The sequence below is a fragment of the Marmota marmota genome, unplaced genomic scaffold (assembly GCF_001458135.2).
Source record: "Marmota marmota marmota unplaced genomic scaffold, marMar, whole genome shotgun sequence".
Lineage (NCBI taxonomy): Eukaryota > Metazoa > Chordata > Mammalia > Rodentia > Sciuridae > Marmota > Marmota marmota.
This window is the reverse complement of record NW_025999969.1, coordinates 4,456,439-4,478,818: the sequence shown is the minus strand read 5'-3', so window position 1 is coordinate 4,478,818 and position 22,380 is coordinate 4,456,439. Positions and strand designations below refer to the sequence as shown.

The 22,380-nt window shown below is 39.7% G+C and overlaps 1 protein-coding gene across 8 annotated transcripts in view; it reads right to left on the bottom strand.

Annotated features, from left to right (window-relative positions):
* LOC107154372 (LIM domain containing preferred translocation partner in lipoma) overlaps positions 1–22,380 on the bottom strand; it is a 608,084-nt gene that overhangs the window by 563,007 nt on the left and 22,697 nt on the right. Inside the window, exon 3 of one of the 8 annotated variants that reach the window (XM_048804054.1) lies at positions 18,017–18,204. The exons of 6 other annotated variants lie outside the window; for them this stretch is intronic. The gene's annotated coding sequence lies outside the window, so the exon portion shown is untranslated. Of the gene's footprint in view, positions 1–3,392; positions 3,503–18,016; positions 18,205–22,380 lie in introns of all 8 variants that reach the window. One more of the 8 variants, XM_048804052.1, reaches the window with a different exon arrangement.

Below are 22,380 nucleotides of genomic sequence, written 5' to 3'. Positions count from 1 at the left end.
GACTGTTGGAAAATAAACCCCTTCAGAGTCAAAAATTTGGTGGAGGGAGGCAGAGAATGGATTAATAGGGAAGATGACAAAAGCCACCAATCTCTTGGCCTTCAGTGACCCAATCCAAGGTGGCTCATTTCCTTCCTCTGGGGCCACTAAATTCAACAACTATGTCCATTACTTTAACACCCTTTCCACAAGCTTAGCCATCTCAAAAACACCATGAATGTTGTTCATAAATACATCTTATCCTTCAACAAAATGACATGATACAACTAAAGGCCCAAAGGAGTCAAAGAAAACTATACCACAGCAAAAGAACTAAAGAGTGAAAAGAAAGCTTTCTGACCCTAAAGTAGGTGTCCTTCTCCCTAGAAGGACAGTGGAATCCCTGTAGAATTTTTTTTAAATGCTGATACCCAGGGTCCTACTCCAGTCCATTCAAATCAGAATTTGTAGTTGGACAGCCTAGGCATGGTTATGAATGAAAAGCTCCCAGGTGGTTTTAATGCGCAGTCAGTGTTGGGAGTCACCGTTGGAAGTTTGGATGCTTCACAGGGAAGCAAGAAGCTATCAAAGAACTAACTATTCAGTTAAAACATCACAGTGACCCGAATCACAAACCAGCTCCTTTTCAAGGTCTCTTTGCCTGGTTGGGGAGGGCAGGGTGGGATTTTTGTAATGAGGACATCTGGGTCCCAGAGGCCTGTCAGCAGATGACACAGGAGCCTCATGAATGTCAGACACAAGTCGAGGACCCATTGGTGATAAGTGCCGGCCTTGGCCTGCACCATGTTCTACTCACCATTGTAATGGGACAGGGGGGCAGGAAGAGCACACATAACTCCGTTTCAGAGCTGTGGGAGTGTGAGGGTAACCAGGTCACAAGCTTTACAAGGAGGCAAACCAGCCACTGAAATCATGACTCTTCTACTTTCTAAGTGAACCCAAGCAGGTCCTTTAACCTCTCTGAGCCCATTTCCTTATTTACAAGGTAGGAATTAGTATATTCTATATTTTCTTCCAAGATTAGGAAGATGTGTGTGTATAGTCTAGGTGCTCAACAAACAACAACGAATACTACAATTTTTGAGCAAATAAACCAATTCAAAGGTATTTTAAATTGCATTCCATGACCAAACCATGAACTAAAAACAAAAATGGTGTTTGAAAACCAATTTCATTGCCCATAAACCTGGAAGAAGTATTAATGACACTTCCAATGTCAACTAGTAGCCAGCGTCTTTAAACCTATATGTCCATGTGTTTCCCTCAGTGGTGTCTCTTAGCAAATTCAAACTGGCTTGGCCTTCTCAAGTCATGGAGTGTTGCCTTTCCTTTCCTCAGTCCTGATTATCAAGCAGCAGATTATCAAGCAAGGCTGAAAAGAAATCTCAGGAGATGATGTGGTCATCCCCTCACTGTGCAGGTGAGAGAGAACACAAAGACTCGCCCAGTTCGAGAAGGCAATCAATATTAATTAAACCTACAAGTCATTAGCTGTCAGAATAAAACTAGGCCCACAATGCTAATTAGTGAGTTTAACACCTCTTCTTCTAATAAGACAGGCAGGATGCAAATAAAATGCCTTGCTCTATGAGTATCAGGGGCAGTTCTAGAGCCAGGATTATAAGCCAGGTCTGTGTGATTTGGAGCGCTAGCAGGGAGTTTAGAAAAGGGGTCAGTTGGTCAGTCTCCACCCCTACCTCATAACCTTGGATAAAGAATGCTCATCCTTTCCGTAAGCCACCTGTTCCCTTCGTCTAAGGGGTCGATACTCCCTGACTTCATCAAAAATTACAGGAGAATTAGTGAGCGGGGACCATGCAAACAATTTTTAAACTAGTTCATGGTAGGTAAGTGTGAGAGACTGTTCCAGTGTGTCCCTGCAACACCATTTATGCATTTGTACCTACCTACACAAAGGTATAAAGACGCATAGATAGGCAATGGGTAAATTCTTCTATTTAGGCCAAGTGCCAAATACTGAATGTTAAAATCAATATTAAGCCAAAGCTGTGGCTAGAATCTACCATCATCTGAACTTCTCTGAGAAAATAATAAGTATGAAATTTCTTTGTGTTGAAGATAACTTATCATTGATGTCGCCATACATGATTTTAGTAGTTTTCTGATCAAGAAATATGAAGAGGACAATGCAATACATTCCTTTTTTATCTTCAGAACATGTGGAATTATTTTCTCCTTTATCTTTCACAGTACTGAAGATTAAATCCAAGGCCTCACACCTGTTAGACAAGTGCCTTGCCACTTTAGCTACATCCCCAACCCTTATTTAATTTGATTTTGAGATAAAGTCTCACTAAATTGTCAAGACTGGCCTCCTACTTGTAATCTTCCTACCTCAGCCTCCTAGGTAGCTGGGATTACAGGTGTTCACCACTGTGACTGGCAGAAAATGTACCATTCTTAAGTAAGTCTTTTCTTGAAAGATTCATGGACTTCAGTACATTCAAACAGCTAAAAATTAAAAACAGTTCCAAATGATCATCCTATTTAATGTTATAAATGCATTCATTAAAGAATCCTATAATTATGATATAATCTAATGTTATAATAATGTTCTGATTTCAATTTATATTTTTATAAACATTTGTTAGCTAAGAAAGGATATGATATTCTTCCCAAAGTCACCTACCTAATGTATTCTATTGCCTAAGATTTAACTAATCTAATAGTTACATAAACTCTCAATTTCTAATATGAACTCGATTAATTTCTAATTATTTAACTATTTCTCTAATTGCTTAGCTACTGAAAGTTATTAACAAATTCTTTTATCCATAAAATTAATAGATTTCACAATCACCATTAAATGCTATAACATTTTATTTATAATATTTGCCTTAATATGTTAACTGGTGGAATCAGAGCAAAAAGCACTTTATGAAGACTATTCACTCCAAGTCACATGTCAAATGCTTAACTATATTTACAAGTATATATCTTGATATTAACAATAAGCCTGAAACATATTTGCTCATAGTACTGTTTTTATATTGATATGACAGTAGCCAATGTGATAATTAAATCATTGATCATGTAAACACAATGATACTGTATACAAATTCAGAGATGCCCAAAAATATTAATGAGGTAGGTACTGGCTACTTTACCCTTCCAAAACCTAAAGCCAAAGTCTAAGTCTTTGGTTCAAATTTAAAGCAAAATAACAAAATCTAGGCATCCTTCAATATGGGTACCTAATTTTAAGAAGACATGTCTAGATTTTTAATGTCAGCATGGAAAATACAAAATGGGGCAAAAACTAGAAATTTCAATACATATGTAACAAAAGCCTCCTATGAATTCGATACCATACTAAGTAAGACATCTAAAAAATTTAGTCTAGCATGAAGACAAATACGTACGCAGCTAACCTTCACAGTGTTCAGAAAGGTTTGTACAGAGGTTGTAGCGGGGGTGCAGGGAGATCAGAAAATCTTCACAGGACACTGAAGCCCAACATGGAGGTGACCCTGCCCAGAATCTATGAAGAAATTAGAGAAAGGGTAATGTTCTGACATGATGTGGCAGGAGGTAAAGGGAACACACAGATGTCAAGGATATCTGGTCCTAGCTTTGAGTCTCAGTTCTGTGACCTCAAGGGTAACAGAAGTCTGAGCCTAAGTCTCCTATCTATAGCAGCACCTATACATTATACCAGGCAGTTAGCAGAAGCACTCCACTGAATCTTCAGCAGAGTGGTATTTGGTATCCTCTCTGCTCCTTCCCTGGATGAATCCACACAGAAGATGATCTCAGCCAACTAGAGTAGTACCTGCTGTATGAAAGGTTTACAGCCTTGTGGCAAAGCAGCCAAGATGCCTTCTTCATCACCATGGAGGCATGTCAATAAGCCATGACAGGAATAGTACCGAGACAAGCTACACTACCATTTAAGTACTCCCTTGGCATAAGGGTAGGAGAAGTCTGGATATGAGGATTCATCTGTGTTTATACAGAGGGAAGGGACACTGTGGTAACAGCAAGTACAAGATAGAAGGCTTCCAGGGGTCCGAGTATCTAGATATCAGTTTCATGGCCATATTCTGGGAACAGCTGCCCTGGGGGAGTTACACATGCCCTATCTTTCACTGGAGGACCTGAGAGCATTCCCTGAAGGCATTCTTTCCTCTGTGTCTGGTGAGCATGTAGTGATAGGTGCCTAAAGAGGAAGATGCCTGTAGAATAGGGAATGTTCTTCAGATCCTTTGAATTCTCCACGTGTTTCTTCCTTCACTGTGCAATGTCTCAGACAATCAGTGCCATTTCGACAGCATCTGCAGCAGAGCAATGACACCATCAAGGCAATTAATGAAAACCTCTTGCTCGCAGATGTACATGAGAGTGGCACTGAGTTAATCATGGGCTGCCTGATGTGTCAGACTAATGCAAGTCAGCTTCCTCCCCAGCTCCCCATTGAAACCCGGAATTGCTGTTTTATAAAGGGGGTAGGTGTTTCCAGGCCCAAAGTAATGAAGACCAGATGCAAACTGTGCTGATCACACAATAAAGTGGAAGCAAATCACAGACAGTTCCAAATCACCATAGGTAACCCCTCCTGAACTGGTAAAAATCTTACTGAATTCTTTCTGCCCATATAAGGGCAGCTTCATCTGTTTTGGCTCTCACCATTCTTTAGTAGTTTTGGAACACATCATAAGTACAATTGAATTTCTTGAGAAAAAGTGGGCAGATCCCTTTCTAGTTCAATGTCTAGTCACTGAAATTTATCAGGCATTTCAGAAGACACCATGTTCATGGATGACCTTAGCAAGACCCTGAAAGTACAAAGGTGAGTTGAGATAGAATCATTGACTGGCCTAACTCAACTTTTATATAACACAATGCCTATCAAGTGTTGCATGACATAAATACTATAAATATTAGTTTTGTTGTTAAAAGGGCAAGAAGTCCTTAAAACAGGGAACTGGTTTAAAAAGTAAATCCCAGCTAGGAATTTGGGTGCAGTGGCATGTGCCTATAATCTCTATTTGAGCAACAGAGGCAGAAGGATCACAAGTTCTAGACTAGTCTGAGTAAGGTGAGACTCCATCTTCAAAAAGCACCAGAAGCACAAAAGAGCAGTCCCTAGTGTATACACACAGAATAATAATATTCACTCTCAAGTGGTTTTGGATAATAGGATTACAGGCAATCTTGATTTCATTCCTTTCGTATTTGTGATTTCCCAATTTTTTCTACAACAAAAATTAATTGCATGTGTATTTCAAAAATCACATCAATAAAATTAATTTGAATATAAAGCACAGTAATATTCCAGATTTGGAAATTCCGAGTAAAAGAAAGAGGAAAAAACAGCTTCAGAATTTTGAGCTCCTGTATTCAACTAAGACACTGGACATTCCAGTCCTTCACTAGAATGGGGGGGGGGGGGTGACTACATGTGTGTGCCTGAGCACATATACACAGTGAGAGACACTATTCTAAAACATACGATCCTTCACAGACTCCTAGTTGGGACAGGAGTGTATGCAGGGAAAACCAGATGATTTCTAGCAATTAGGCTGTCATCTCTAAGAGCAGCTAAAAATGGAAAACATCAGAATGGATGCTGGTCAGGAAAACTCTCCTAGCCTAAAAGAGTTAGAGGAGGGAGAAAACCACAAGTGGGATCCAACAGAAGTTCTAAACCACAAAAGCAGAAAGCAGCATTCCCAATAGCAGGAATCAGCTCTGGAATGAACTGCTTCTCCCAAGGACAATTCTTTGTACCCATTCCTGGGTGACAAGCAGCAAAGATTAAATCATCTACTTAATAATGATTCACAATTAAGCCTTACAACTCTAAGAATGCCAGGAAGTTACATATGCAATTCTTTGCAAACATGTTTATCTAATTTTTTAGACTAAAAAGAAGAATCTGTTAAAAACATCTCCATTTGGGGGTGGGAACCAAACAACAAACACTGCAATAAGCTAAATGAGAGCTGGCAACTTCGATCTTAGAAATACTTCATAAACACCTACTACAGGTCAGGCACTGTGGTAGGTATTTGGACCATATTAATGAGAAAAACAGGCACAGTCTCTGCCTTCATAGAGCTTAACTTTGGAAGAATTTACAAGTAAAAAATAAAATCAAAAAGTAGATGTGCTGAGGTTGTAGCTCAGTGGTAGAGTGCTTGCCTAGCATGTGTGAGGGAGATACTGGCTTTGATTCTCAGCATCACATTAATTAATTAATTAATTAATTAATTAAAGTATTGTGTCCATCTATAACTAAATTTATATATATATATATATATATATATATATATATATATATATAAAATAAAAGTAGATGTGGATTTTAGTACGAGAGGTTGCAGTAATGTAGCCCTAACAAACTTGACTCAGCAGATCAATGTATGAAAGCTGCCAATGGGTGTTAGGGGTGGGTGAGAGACTTATTCCTGATCAAATACATTGGAGAAATTCACACTAAGAGCTCTGAGGAGTGCTTTTGCAAAGAAACAGACCTAAATTTGCTTAAGTGGGCATTCTCCAAATGTTTAACCACAAGAAAAAATTTTAAAAAATTTTTTTAAATCTCCATTTTCAAGGAATTCTTACCAAAAAAACTCAGAGGGATTAATATGGCTGTGTCATTAATATTAAATTATCATCAGGGAAAGTTTATTATGCTTCTATAAAAACCTGAACTTTCAACTTTGACTCTGAAAGTTGAACGGTTATTTATTTTGGGATTTTGCATTCTCCATTATCTGGGAGAAAGAGACTTTGGTCTGTTTTCCAACTTGCCGGAGAATGGCAGATGTGTAAAGCCAACACCCACCCAGCGATCTGCTACCAAACCCCAAAACTTCCTAAGGCCGAGTCTCACCCACCTGTGAGTGGCACACTCCCTGAAACAGGCAGCATGCAGAAGAGGGTCCAGGGAGGCAGCAGCAAGTGACCAGCAGTTAGACAACAACAGAGTCACTGGTGCTCACTGAAGTGAGTGCAGCCAAGTTCCACATAGAGAGGAGGGTGGCTACAGGTCTGAGAAGAAGGGATCTTCTGTAAACACCTTTTCTGTTTTAATCTGCTGTCAGTCATTCTATAGCCAGGACCTCATTTTCCTCTGACCTCCTGTACCCCTGTGCACCATCATTCAACCTCCTTCACACCTAGTCATGGTGCAGGTAGAAAGCTAACCTGGATCTCTGACAACAGGGGCAATGATGGTTCCATAGCACTGAAACCTGAGAGGGTCATTTTGAAAAAGACAAAATGAGTCCATTTGTCTCCTCATACACCAAAGAGACTGTAAATGAATCAGATCTAAATGTGAAAGATGAATCTATACAGGCACTGGAAAACAAAGGAGTGAGCAAAGGTATTGGGAAACCATGACCACAATCCAAAAGTCAATAAATGAATCTTAAATTTGTTTATATAAATACAAAATTTTTACGTCAAGAAAATAGGAAAAAAATCACTAATCAAAATCAAAAGATATAACGAATTAAAGGAAACATTTTTTACATATTCCATCAATTAAAGACTAATATGCGTAATTTCTGGACACTTTGAGAGGAAAAAAATCCAATAGGAAAAACAAAATGGGTAAAAGACATGAACAAATAATTCACAAAAGATATAAAGTTAATAAATATGATCTTTGAACACAGAGAAGTGTTTGATTTTATTCATCATAGGATATGAAAGACAAATTCATATTATGCTGAAATTTCATGTCTCCCCCATCAGATTGGTAACAACTTAAAAACTTGATAGACACCATGAGTAAAGATGCTGGTAGGACATTCCCATGGAGAGTAATTGGCAGGAAAGAAAAACTGACTATTTCCCCTTGGAAGATTTCCTGGCTCTTCCCATTGAAAAGGCCCATTAGTGATGGCCACACTATAGCAATGAGTGCAGCTAGCATGCAGATACTGGTCTTTTATTCCCTTCTCTACTAACAAACATGAAGGTATAGTGAAAAATGGTTGCTTTCACAAGAGAGACAAAGATTTTAAAAAAAAAAAAAAGATGAAACTAAACTGGGCGCAGTGGCACACACTTGTAATCCCAGCAGCTCAAGAGGCTTAGGCAGGAGGATTGAAAGTTCACAGCCAGCCTCAGCAACTTAGAGAGTCCCTAAGCAACATAGTGAGACCCTGTCTCAAAAAGAAATAAAAAGGGCTGGGAATGTGGCTGAGTGATTGAGTGCCCCTGAGTTCAATCCCTGGTTATCAAAAAAAAAAAAAAAAAAAAAAAAAAAAGATGAAACTAGAACAAATATTTATCCAAGCAGTTCAATAAGCTCTAAAAATAACAACAAAAATCATGGGGAATGTCCCAAGCCACTTAAAGGGACTCCCACAGGCCAAATCAGGAACATTTGAAGCCATTCAAACTATTACAATGCAGTAATAAATTATGAAAGTTTGAAATAGAAATCTGAAAGCCCATATCATATCAGAGAGGGTGGGGGAGAAGGGAAGTCCTTCCTGGAGTAGAACCCTGAATGATAAATGTGAAAAGAGTGGTAATGATGGAAAATTCTAATTTTGCAAGCATCATGGTATAGATTGCTTCAAGCAAGAATTTAGAGGAAAATTTTGATGAGAAGCAAGAATAAAGTATCTCCCCAGAGATAAATAATAAATAATTGCAAAGGAAAGAATAATAACTTTACAGTGGAGAAATTGGACATCTTGACAGGGTGCTCAAAACTAACATCACCAATAAGGAGCAGATGGACATGGTGAGCTTCCTGATGTGACACTCGAGGAGGACACACATTATCTATGTAGTGTTCCCTTGGGGAATGCATAATTGAATCTAAACATGAAAAAGCAACAGAAATACAAAATGAGGATGATCACATTGTTTAAAAGGGGAAATACTATATTTTGCAAAATGTCAATGCCACAGAAGATATAGCATTCTATGGAAATACTCCAGATTAAAGGAGACAAAAGAGACGTGGCAACTACATGCCAACCTGATCCTAGGCTGGATTATGTACTGAAGAGGGGGAAATGCCATCAAGATCATACCTGGGACTGCAGAGCACACACAGAAAATGAAAGAACTGAGGATATAAAGAGACCATGCCTATTTTCCTCATTCTTAGGAAATACACACTGCACTGAGGGGTAGAGTGCCGTGACCAACACAACCTACTCCCAAATCTAAAAATAAAAAATCACATACATACTCATGAAATCACGGGGGTTGGGGGGCGGGTAGATGATTATAAAGATAATGGGATAAAATGTCAACAGATGAATCTGAATAAAAGATATGGGTGTGATTTGGACTATGCTTACTTCAAAACTTTCTTATAAATCTAAAATCACTTATAATTAAGGTTAGAGAAAAAATGACTACCGAGAAAGAGAAGGAAAAACGTAGCAATTGGGAATTAGCACATTTTATAGTAGGATTTGAAGACAGTAAATTTAGCCTAGGCTATTTTATTACATATACTATTTAGGTATGTGTACACATACACACATACACACACATACACACACACAAACATTTTTCAGAACTAAAGAATTTCATACATTTTAATTTCTTAGCATGGAGAAATATTTTCTACTTTCTTCTTCTAAACTCCTGGGGGTAGACAACATGTCCAAGACCACAGTGAATTTGTAACTAGAGCTACCTTTACAAGATTTGTAGGTCAATTCTAGCCTCTGAAATTTCAGTTCACTATGTTTGTAACCCGAGTACCGTTCCCCATCTAGAAAGAGCAAGTTTAGAGTTGGAAGATGAGCTATACCTAACAACATAATAGCTAGCATAAATTTTTAAAAATCTATTAGCAGTAGCCTTTGGGGTTAAATACTGTATTACCAAACCAATTGAAGGGAAAAGGGAGCTCTCTCCCTTGTCAAAATATGGATCAGGTCACATGTGCTGCCTCCGACTACACACCTGAACTTCCTGCAGAAGAAAAACACCTAATGAATCAGACCTCTAAGTCTCCTTCTTAGATAAGTTTGGAGAGGGGAAAAAAAAAAAAGAAAAAGAAAAATATGAAGGTTAGACATTATGAGGTCAAGAACCATCAAATGAATGGAACCTGAAGTTTAAACAGAAACAGGTAAAATATCAGGGAAGGCAGTAAAGCCCTCAGTCTTCTGATTCCATAACAGGCTGTGCTGACTGAATACATATATAATTAAAAGTTATACTGCAGCTGAATACTAGGTATTGTTCCCTTCCAAAAAGCATTAAAATATAAAGGTCAGTTAGCTTAAATGGTATTTTATTGCATACTTTTAAAAGACCTTGAACAATTAAAGCAATGAAATATATTCCCTGCTATCATTTTTAAACATTCTTAGAAGCACAAAAAAGAAGACAGAGCCACATGTAAAAAAAAATGTTAACCCATACTATCCCTTGGCTCAACATTTATTTCAAGGTTCAAAAGCCTTTTCAATAGTTTCCATGGCATTCACATTGTTTGGGTAAATTTCTGGGTCATCATCCAGAAGTTTCCACTTGGGTGTCAGGGAGGGATAACCCAAAACTCCAGCCCATCAAGCAAGATACTATCAAAGAAATACATCAAAAATCAAAACTAGATCAATGTTCTCCACTCTGAGGAGTATTAATATAAGACTAAAGCACAGATCCCAGCCACTGAATTTGTGATTCAAATGAGCAATTTAGGGACAGTATTTTTAAAATAATCTTCTGGAGATTTCAATAGGTGACCAAGCTTGCAAAACATTGGATTAAAAAGACTCTAAATTCCTTTGCAGTCCCTAAGTTCTAGGAAAAGCTTCTATCCTCTGCTGCTTTAGTGTCCTTAGGATGACATCATCCTATTTGTTGCCATTGTTCAATTTTCAAAATAATAAAATAGCAAAAATAACAAACTAATCTATGGGAAAAAAGCATTAATACATTGTAAAATACTCTACATATGTGCATATTAGTTACATCATCTTCTATATAGTATATAAAACCATTCCTTGGCTTTTCAAAGGTATTCCTCTTCTTCAAACTAATCTGCAATAGGTTAAAGCTCTAAAAATAGTTTCAACCTTGTTTTCCACCAATGGACGTGGTAACTAGTATCTTGAGTATTGGTTGGTATTATTCACAGCATCACAGATCTCAAACAAGGAAGACCTCTCCAGAGGCCACCTGCAAGCTCGCAATCTTCAGGCACAAAGAGCACCTTTCCCCATTTCACAGATGAGCCAAGGAGGCTCAGAAAAGTCAAGTGATTTGTGCTCAGTCATACTCAGATCTCCACACTCAGTATATCAGGTTTTTAAGGCTAGACCGAGTAGATTTCTTGTTCTGGTTTCTCTGGGTTCCTTGAGACAAACTGAGTCCTCTCTCCAGGCCTGATTTCACCAATCTCTAGCAAAAGAGGCTGAGTTCCTATAACTTCTAGTCAGAGGCTGTAGAATAAAAGAAAAGCTTTAGACATCAGTAATTCATTAAGTCACTTAATTGATTAGTAACTTGGAGCAAGATTTTAGTATGACCAAGCTTCCACTTCCCCATCTACAAAGACTAATTTTATGCCAATTGAGGAATTCAATTGATTCATTTAAATAAGTATGTGCCCCTCTTTATGTCTTGTCTACATCAGATGCTACTGACACAGCAGGTAGATTCAAGGCTCCTGCTCCCTGGGGCTCCCAGGCTTTAACCACTTCCTGGGAAAACTTAGGTCCTGAGTAGCAAATGTCAGAAGTGAAAAGAATTTTTAAGATTTCATGCCTCATTTAGAGACTACTTAAATGAAGAATATGTAGGAAATCAGCAGAGAGTTCTGGCAAGAGAAATGGCATACAATTGGTATATAATCTATGAAGAGGAAAAGAATCCCTATAATTAAATTTCAAAACACTGAGCTTGGGATAGGAGAAAGGGCAGAGGATGTTAATCACAAACAAATTAGTGAAATAAATTGCAGGCTGTCTGCTTCCTAAAGGCTTCTGAAAGTTATTGAGGCTGATGATTACAAGGGTTGATGGGTCACCATTCCTACTTAAAGGTCAGAAAAATGAAAAAGACACCTAGAAATATCTGTCTGCTCCCAAAGCCCTCAGGGACCATGGATTCAGAGTTAATGAAAAAGAAATGGTAGAGATCATCTTGTTCAATAAACTTATTTCATAGATAAAGGAAGAGACAGGGATAAAGAAACTGCACGTGACAACAAACAATTAAGATGCAGGTAGAACTTCCAAGGGACATTCTAAGTCATTTCTCCACTAGAAATCCGTCACATCATTTCACACTATTTTATGGTAACACCCGATAAATAAAAATGAAAAACATTAAAAATATATCTCTACAATTACAGTCAAGAAACAGAAACCTTTTCATTTTCCTAATAAAATAAGATGTCATGGACTAAGGCTTTGGCTCAGTGGTAGAGTGCTCGTCTAGCATGCTGGAGTTCCTGGGCTCAATTCCCAGCACTGCAATAGACAAAGAAAAAAAAAAAAAACAGTCATGGACAAATAACAATAAAGTTAGCAAATATATTTTCTATTATTTTTTTAAAAGCAGGCTACACCCAAAAGCAAAGTTGTTTTTGATCAAAATAAAAATGTGAGAGTAGGAGAAGGAACCACACTGTTATTCTATTATCAAGTGTGTTTTGCAGGTTTTATTACATGGGTGGCACAATGTTGCAAGCCAGCTCCTGGAGGAAGGTAAAAGGTAGCAGTAGACCACAGGTGGCCAAAGGAAGAGTGGCATTCATGGCACTTGCTCTCTGAATGGCTCTGGGCCAAAACCTCTGATGAACAGAATGATAAGAGAACTCCCTCTTGCCCACAAAATGTTTAAAGTCAAATGAGGCAGAATCATTCTAACAATTTATCATAATCCAAGCCTTAAGTGCTGGGCACAAAGAAGAGGACAAATATCATCATTAGCCACAGCCCAAAGATGAGAGATCAAGTTGTCCCTAGCACAGTCTTCCAGTGGAGCCCAGACGGACAGTGAGGAAATCAAGGGCAGCAATTAACCTCCCTCCCCAGGGCACTCAGCCAGGGGTCCACAAACACTCTCTGATCTCTGTCAGCTGAGTTTCCTGAAGATATTGAATATGACCAAGCTGAACACCATACATCCAAACATGCTCTCCCTGCTCGGATCCATCTCCACCTTTCTCCAGTGCAAGTCGGTAAAGAGCAGTTGATTATATACTGCATTCAAAGCCCTGGCCCAGGTGGGTGAGGGAAAGAACAGACGGGTAGTAGGTGAGACAATGGAGGGAAGGGAGCAGGGATAAGCAAAGGAAAGACAGTGGAACAAATCTGACATAATTTTCCCAATACATATATGAAAACAACACAGGGAATCCCACCGCCATGTACATCCCTAAGAATGGGACCGTAACTAGAATAAGACATATTCCATGCTTGTATAATTATATTAGAATGGATTCTGCTGTTACATATAACTAAAAAGAACCAATTTAAAAAAAAAAAAAAAAACTTAAGAAAAAAAAAATAAAAGCCCTGTGTGAGAACTTCTGAGGAAGAAAAAAACTCATTAGGCAGGTTCCAGGCCCTGAAAGCACTCAGGGCCCAGTGAGGAAGTACAGTCATTTATCCACCTTGCATTCACTCAGCTGGCACGTACTGAGAATTTCCTACGTTCCTGGTACTGATGCACACACTGACTTCAGAACAGAACAGGACACGGCCAAGTTCACATTCCAGGCCATAAGATAAATACGATACGGTGGGCACGCCACATAGTGTGGTTAAGTCAAAGGAGAGGTGCTTCCAAAGAGTGGTTTCCTCAGAGGAGACAGAGGTGGTCAGCAAGGGTGGCATGGAAGGAGCACCTGCACAACTAATAACCACGCTTCTGACCCAAGGAGAATGAACTAGTGTTTAATAGAGACATGTGCTACACAGGAAGAGTCCCTTGGGAGGATTCTGAGCAAAGCCTGGGCCCTGAGGGAATTCTACAATATCCTCTAATTGCTGTGATGAATCACAGACCAACCAGTCAATGGGATTTGAGAGAAACCTTAGAGATGGGTACTCGAAGGTCGCACATGTGGTTAGTTAGCAGAAGTTGGACTGGAACCCAAAATTCGGAGGACTAAACCTCTGCCTCTCCCCAGCCCATCCATGTGCTGAACACCCCCCAGCTAAACCACGCTGCCTAGAGCCAGTTTAGCAGAAGGCTCAGAGAAGGTGGAAGAAGTTCCCACCTCCACACAGTGAGGGGGCTTTTCATTACTGGGTGAGGCAGCAGGTTCGATTTTAAACACTCCCAAGTCAAAAGCCAGTCTCAGCCTTCTAAGGGCTGTACACAAAAAGATGTGGGCCTGAACTCACATGAGCGTCAGCATAAGCACTCTGCTTGACCCCCGCCCCTTTCTATAGTGGGGAAGCTGAGGTACCCCATTGGGTCATACCCCATCTGGTCACATTCAACAGCACCTGAACTCAAGGTCTAGTTCCTCCACCTCAGTGCTGCCAGCCTGGTGCCTGTGGTCTCATTTAGCACAGCCCACATTATTTGCAAACTCAACAGTGATAGACCCCAAGACAGCAAGGAACGATCATGTGTATCGCAGAGACAGCTCATAAGAAATCCAGACATAAAGGAACTCTTCCTACAACTTTGTAAAGGTCCTTCTCGGATCTGACTTTCTGCCACACCACCCCCAGGACTCTGGAGGTTCACTCTCTAATTAAACTGCCCCATCACACTATTTTCCTACTGGTACCCAATAGCAAAGATGGGAGAAGACGGCCGATTTCTTGCGAGTCCGGAAGATTCCTTTTATGAGTCATGAGAAACTGAAATAATGCAGGGGTTGGGGAGCAGTGTGGCTTTAGGAAAAAGCCTCAGTTTTAAACCAGTTTCCACTGAGTTGTTCTATAATGTGGCATAACTCACGAAGACAGAAAAAAATTAAGTTTTTAGAGTTGATGCAAAAAAAAAAAAAAAGACGGGGAGGAGTTTTTGTTAGGCTGTGTCAATTGTCGCTGTGGCATTTCTTGTTAGGATTTTTCTTACTGTCATTTTTTTTGTTACATTAATTATAGTTTGATCAGTGTAGGAGCTATTTTGAATCTATGGGACTTTCCTAACCAGATTATTTTGGCATTTTAGAGTCACTCACATTCTGGGCCTAAACAATATGGCAAGTATCTTTCTTCCCTCTCTCCTTTGTACTCAAATTCTAAACAAAGGAACCATCTGTTCTGTCTCTAAAAACACCAGCCCTTGTTTTCGTTTTTCCATTAATAATAATGCCTCAAACTTATATAATATCATTCTCCAACTTGCTTATTAAAGGATTTTGTAGACAGTACCTCATTCATCTTCAACATTATCCCCTATAAACTGAGGAGAAAGGGAAACTATTTGCCAATTTTCAGTTTAATAAATAATCACTGGCTATTTAATGAATTTGGTATGAATGATTGCATGTTAGCCTCGGATGGGACCTTGGCGGCCTCCTACCCCAAATCTGGCTCCTACATAAGTAAGAGACTCAGAAAGAAGAAGTGATTTTATGTTCTTTGTGTACTTGGCTCTCTATTCCTGACTGTAAACAGGAGGGTATAAACTGCATCTTGCGCATATAAAAATCTCTGCTACCTCATGTGTAAAAGTGCTCAATTAAATGTTTATTGAATGAACAAAAATGCTTGTGCACAGATAATCACACAGGTGGCTGTGGTCACGCCGGGATCAGAGCTCAGTTCTTCTGCCTTCCTGTTCAGTATGTTGGTGTTTCGTTTTATTTTATTATTTTTCTAATATCATGTAAACCTGAATGCAAAAAAAAAAAAAAAAATCAAATACAGACACCATAAAAAAGAGGGTTGGGGGGGAGGGAATGAGAAGCAAGCCCAAACTAGAAATAAAAAATTTGGTGACGAAATCCAATAGGAATCCTCAAGTTACGCCACTGTCAGTGCTAAAACTTAACCCCTGTGAAGGCAGACTCTCCAAATGCTCGGCATTCTTCATGTGCTCCATCTATTGGGGGATTTGGCGGAGCTGTTCCTTAAACATTATCCTGCTGGAAAAAAATGATCTGTCTAAATGCCAAAGGACAGCATGTCTCTGTAACACCCATTTGCCCAATAAGAGTGCATCTTCTACCCTGCCATTTAACCTCATCACTCACTGTAACTTGAGAGGCCTCGTCAGGATCATGAAATCCACCAGCCCAAAGTTTTCCAGTGAGCAGAGAGGTCACTGGAATGGAGACCTTTTTTCCATGTGCCTAGCTAGAAATTAGCAGCTCATTCGGCAAGTTTTTCCTTATTTTCAGAATGTCCTATTCCCTACTGCTAATCCTTGAAGTTGTTGGGAAAATTAATGGTTCTAGAAAAGCAAGTTAAATTTGGGAGTCTGACATCTGAATTGCTTCTTTAGTAGTAATTCTAACAAAGTCAATAACTCTCTAAAGATTCTTCAAAAATAAGCTGTACATGTAGATAAAAAGCTGAAGGTGCTAGGAGTGAAAGATCCCTTTTTTATTATTAGTTTGGGTACATGGGATCAAATCCAGGACCTCGTGCATGTTAGTACCACTGAGCTACACTTCCCCAAACCCAAGATAACTTTAAGTAAAACACAAAAATATTACAAGCATGTTATAATATCGTGTCACATCAAGTAGATCAGTTACATACATGAGATGGAAACAAATGAGTTTCAAAATACAAATAAATCAACATAAATAAACCTTAAAACAATTCTGATAACTTTTTTTTTCCCAAGGGGAGAGGTAGGTGGAGACTGAGAGAAGAGAAAAGCAAGTGCATTAGGGCTTAAATCCCTAAGACAGTATATCAGACGTGGTCACAGGAGACTGCTATTGGTGCATGGGATGGTCCAGCACTCCACAGAGCATTTATACCAGGCCATGCAGTATCAGCTAGAAAAATGTACATTATGTACATCGGGGCAGACAGCTGCAAAGAAGCCTGCATAGAGAACAGACACAGTAGGCTGGATTCTCACTAGATTAATAGTCCCTCTGCACCACCACCCTCTCCTAGAGCAACAGGCTTCTCACTACCCTATGTTGTTTCTGCAGGAACTACAAGGAACATTCACCTTCTCTCAACACCTCCTGGATGAAACTTGGCCATTTTCATACATACGGACGTTCTTGCTGTCATGAGATTTCCAAAAATGTCACTTTGAACTTTGCAAATATGCCTAATAATCTAACATCCTAACATTTTACATTTAAAAACAAAAAGGGTCTTATACTTAAGAACATAGAAAAGAGCCATTCAGTGTTACCTAACTGACCTCAATCTCTAAATCTAACTCTTTCAGAGGATTCTCTTTCATACAGCCACTGGGGAGATTCATTCACTAAGTATTTATGTGATCTCAGATTATGTGGCTGCTCATGTCTGCAAAGGTGAGGTGGCCTGCACACGGAGTTCTCAGTCCTTGCCATTTTCCTCCTGCCAAAACTATGCCTGAGGGAAGAAGCCCAAAGAATGCAGATGTTTCATCTAACCTGAGCAGCCCTACTCACTGGCTACTAAATACAATTTGATAGTTAAGACTGTACTTTACCAAATGAGTTCCATCAAAGAATGTTGTTCTAAATATGCTAACCACATAATTAAAGTTGGATGATCTTGGGCAAGGCTCTATCACTGTAGACAACAGTTTCCTTTTCTACAAAATAAAGCAGTCCAACTGGATTCCCTCTGGCTTAGAGATGCTGTGCCCAACATGAAGTTGCTACTGCCAAATGGTCTGACATCTCCCATTGAGTTTATTTGCCTCCATCCCACCCTCTATCTCTTATGCACGAAACACACACACACACACACACACACACACACACACACATTCTTCTTCCTCTCTTTCTCTCTCCCCTATTATCCATTCAACAATCTTGCTAGGCAATTTGCAAGTAATTCTTACCCACATTCCCACATTTCACCTTACTATGTCTTTGCTTTAAATTTGATACCCAAAAGATTTTTAAATGAAAGAAAAACGACACACACATACACCATTGACAAACAAGCCCCACCTTGAGATGATCTCTGTGAGGTCCAGCAGTCTCTTCACAGTCCCAGGCCACAGAAGCAACCATCTGTCATCTCCATGGTCCCGGGGGAAGGTCAATCAGAGTTCCTGCTCTTCAAGTCCAGGCTCTACTGCTTACTCTCTTGGACCTCAAACACCTCATTTTGCTTCTCTGGGCCTCACTTTCCCTAACTGTAAGTTGAGGTAATTGAGATGCAATGAATCCAAAATACCTACCAGTTTTAACATTCCACCCAAGAGCTCTGGAATTGCATTAAATGTAAATGCAAACCCTCACCCAAGACCTCTAGCTGATATTGGCGTTTGCCTACTGACAAACAAAAGTGACTTTTTGCATGATGTTGCATAATCAATAATAATAGCACATCAATAGGGGCTAATACTTCTAATTTGATTGTTTATTTGTTTATTTTCAGGCTAAGGAAGTTGCAGGTATCACCTGCAATGGCCTTTGGAAATCCCACTGCCTTTTTTTTTTTTTTAAAAAAAAAAAAAAAATAGGCTCCAAGTTCAGAAACTTTTTAAAAATAGAAACCACACAATAAAAATATGGAGCCTGAAGTATTGAGAAAATGATTTAGGGATAGTAATACCATATCTCCCAATAAACCTTTCTTTAAAACCAATAATGATAGTAAGAAAGGGTAATATAAAGCAAAAGTAAAATTAAGCCCAGAAAAAGACTCATTTGCCTGGAATCCCTTTCAGCCGTGTAATTGACACAGACAGCAAAGACCCATAATATTCATGTTTCTATTTGCTATCCTCAACTGACACGGTTGGCCGTTTGTTTTGTTTTAAATAAAATGGGGAAGCAACAAATATATTAAATTCGTCTGCAAAAAACCCACATTTGCATGTGGAAAACAAATAAGTGGGTGCCTGAATGGGTGATTAGGCATGCAATTGCCCATCTGCACGGGCCTAGTGTCCCTGCAGGTGTGCGCTGTGCAGGAGCAGAGCATCCGCACAGCAGCCCTCCATGCGTCCACCACAGAGGGCTACAGGTGGGAGGAAGCCAAAATCCTTAGCCCCTGGACTTGTTCTGCACCACCTAGAGCTATGGTCTCAGCTCCCAATCCACCACCCTTTGCATCTTAAAGCTGAAAAACAGGAATACTTTTTAGCATCTTGTTCATTAGGTTTCTGTGAATTCTTTAAATCATAAAGGCATCCTTGATGCATGCTTAATCTTCAATGCATACTTAACCAATATCTGTTGTTTCAACTATTTTATTGGCATGTGTGACCTCTCCTACAGTCTTCACTCCAGCTCCACCAGACTCCTCTTCCTGACATGCATGAGTCAAGCACACTTCAGGTTCAAGGTCTTTGCAACCACTTTTACTCAGCCTGAAGCACTCTTCCTCCCACCCCACTCCAGGTCTCTGGGTTGCTCCCTTGCTTCATTCAGGTCTTAGCTCACATGTACTCTTATCAGCAAGACCTTCTCAGACCAACAAATCAAAATCTGTGTCCTCTTAAACCTTTGTACCTTTAACTTCCTTTATTTTTCTTCTTTTAATAAAGCTCTTATATTTAATCATCAATTTGTCAGATCTTGTTTACAGTTGCTTCTATTCCTAAAATAGTGTCTACTATATAGTAGGTACTCAATAAAGAGTTGATAAATTAATGAGTTGTCATTATTTTTATTTGCAAACCACTATACCAGGGATCTCTTATGGAACAGGGCAGGATTCACACCCTTGATGAGCTTCTATGATACTGTAAAGAAGGAAGACTGAAAATCTGTTTATATGGCAGAGGGAAGGGGCCTGAATGCTCTAGAGGATGCATAAGCAAAGCACACTAATAGAACAGAAAAAAGGAAATCAATGGGGGTAGGGGTTAGAGACAGCCCAAATAACAGAATTCTAGCCAAGCACAGTGATAACATCTGTAATCCCAGTGTCTCAGGAGGCCAAGTCAGAAGGATCACAAGTTCAAGGCTAGCCTCAACAATTTAGGGAGGCCTGAAGCAATTTAGTGAGACCTTGTCTCAAAATAAAAAGGGCTTGGGGATGTGGCTCAGTGGTTAAGTGCCCCTGGTCAATCTCCTGTACCCTCCCCCCAAAAAAAGAACAAGAACATAATTCTATGGAACTTTCTTGAAAAGAAACACAGAAATCATCTTCAAAAATATATCCATACAAAAAAGTACTAAGACATTCTAAGTTAAGCTCCTTTCTTTCTTGCATCAATAATGCTAACAGCAATAGAAGATCACCTCAGATAAGTCAGCATGTCTATGTACCAAGTCTATGTAAAAAGGAAGAATCACTTTTCTCCATGAAGTCTTCATTTTAAAAGGGAAATTATTTAAATGCATACAAAAATTCTCTTCAGAAAATTTTAGACCCTCAAGACAGGGAACACATCATACAGGTTTCTGTTATGGTTTAGATATGAGGCATCCCCCCAGAAGCTCATGATGAGATTAGGAGATCTGTGACCTAATCAGTGAATTAATCCATTTGCTGGACAGTAATTTGCAAGGACTACTGTGCTGGGTGGTAACACGGGAAGGTGGGGAATGGCTGAAGAAAGCACATCACTGTGGGCATGCCTTTGGGGTTTAAATCTTGTCTCCCTGGCTCCTCCCTCTCTCCCTCTGCTGCAAACTGCCATGAGGTAAGCAGTTTTCCCTCACCACGCCCTTCCACCAGTGATGCTCTCCCTCTCCTCAGCCCAGAGCAACAGAATCAGCCAACCATGGACTAAACCTCTAAAACAGTGAACCCCAAATTAAATTTTCCCTCCTCCGAGTTTTTTGTTGGGTATTTTGCCCACAGCAACAAAAAGCTGACTTTGGAGTCCAACTTCATATTCCTTCTACCTAAATACCAGCAAGGATGGAGAACTTCGATTCCCTAAAAAGCACATTCCATCTGTGACTTGCTTCGCTTTAAAAATTGTTTTAAAAATTGTTTCTCATACTGTCTTTCTGTTGCTTCCACCCACTCCTCCCAGAATTCATTCTGAGGTCACAAAGAACTGAGTTTTGTCCCTTCCATGTCCACAAGACCACCTCTCCTCCCTCCTCCAGCCCTTTCTCTTTTCCATACCAATGGCTTCTAGTTCCTTCTTCACCCCTAGTTCTGGGTTCTAGTGCCTACATTACTTCTTGCCTCTCCTTCTCTCCCCTTCTCCCACTTTCCCATGACCTGATCCTGAGCTGACCTACTACTCAGGCAATCTGACTCTTTACTGAGCCAAGAATTCTGTCTGAGGTTGGAAGGAAGGGTGCAAGGAGTCTGATGGATTCATGGGATAAGATTGATCTAAGCAAAACTCTTACAAGGTTATCTACCTTTTTGACCTTGACCTTCAACTGCCATTGTTGAAATAAATTAGAACAGGGCAGATAGTTCCTTGGATGGCAAAGAGCTGACAATCATCCCCTGACCCCACTGTACCTCAAAGACATACAGATTTGAGGAAATACAGTAAGTCATAAACCTTCTTATCCTTCTTACCCAGCTTCTCGCCTCCCACAGCCAGCCTATTTGGGTAAATGTGCGATTGAATATGTAGATTTTAACCAGTCTCTGTATCTAAGAATTGTGTTTTGGACTCCAGCTTGCCATGTAACCATGGTCAAGACACTGACAGTCAGTAAATCAAAATGTCCCAGAAGGAAAACAGATCTTTTGATCATCTGGTCTAACAAGACCTCTTGAGGGCCTTTATTTCACTCCTTCACCCACAAACTTAGCAGACATCACTCTAAGTGATCCTGACTCAATTAGCATGCAGCCTCAGAATCCTTCTCAACAGAGTACCACAAGGAGCTATTGCCAGTACACCTCTGAGCCATGTGAAATGAAATTCAAAGCATGTATTTCTCAAATGAAGAAAATTGAAACCCAAGGATAAACCTTGACCTGTCCATACTTCATAGCTTTAGGAGCAAATCTAAAAGTACATAGGCCCCTTCCCCTGTTCCCCTAAATCACTTTCCCTCCCTTAACTCCCATTTTCTGTGAATATTCCTTGGAGTATAAAATGGTGGCTTGCTATCATTTTAAATTGGGTGAGGGACAGATAAAAGGTTTCCAACAAGGGGCAGAGCTTCACAGGAGGCAGTGAGGAAGAGGTGCATCTGAGACGGCCTGGAGAAGGAGGGTATCTGAAGGAGCCAAGTCAGGGGTGCATTCCAAGGACAAGAATCATGTGCCTAGTAGAAACAGTGCAATGGCTACAAAGAGACCATGGAAGGTAGCGGTGGGGGAGGGGGAGTGGAGAAGACAAGATTGGAGGAGTAACCCAGGACTTTATGAAGTTTTAAGTGGTAATATTTTAAAAGTTAACTTAAAGAACTTAAGACTCAAAATGGGGGGGGGG